Source organism: Penaeus monodon, chromosome 25 (genome assembly GCF_015228065.2).
Source record: "Penaeus monodon isolate SGIC_2016 chromosome 25, NSTDA_Pmon_1, whole genome shotgun sequence".
NCBI classification, from domain to species: domain Eukaryota; kingdom Metazoa; phylum Arthropoda; class Malacostraca; order Decapoda; family Penaeidae; genus Penaeus; species Penaeus monodon.
In genome coordinates, this window is record NC_051410.1 from 18,394,243 (window position 1) to 18,394,743 (window position 501).

Sequence of the window (501 nt, forward strand, 5' to 3'; positions counted from 1 at the left end):
ACATTAATGCATTTTTTCGTCACAGTAACTAAAAATATATGTATGTGTGTATATTACATCTGATCACACTGTCACTGATCAGATGTAATGATTATGTCACTGACATAAGACAGCAAATATAAATGATTTTGTTTGAAAATAGATATAGCTGTTGACAAATATCTGCACATTGTTGAACTGCACCTCTGGCTTTTTAATCCGCCATTGATTTTTGCATCTGGATTTCAGTTTCAGAATTAACACTAAAAGGTCATTTGAATATACAACAATTTTCCGAAAATGAACACTACACACAGCCTTTGTTTTCCACTGTCTATGACGCAACGCTCTCCTGCTTCTTTGTAATAATTCCGAGCGCCATCATCACACAGCGTAAAAGACTCATCGCTTTGAAGCTCATGCAGCGAAACTCCATGAAAGAACATCTGCTTTGGGATGACTAATATTCTTCTTCTTTTTTTTACTGGATGAATCATGGAGGACTGTAGTGGATTGTCGCCG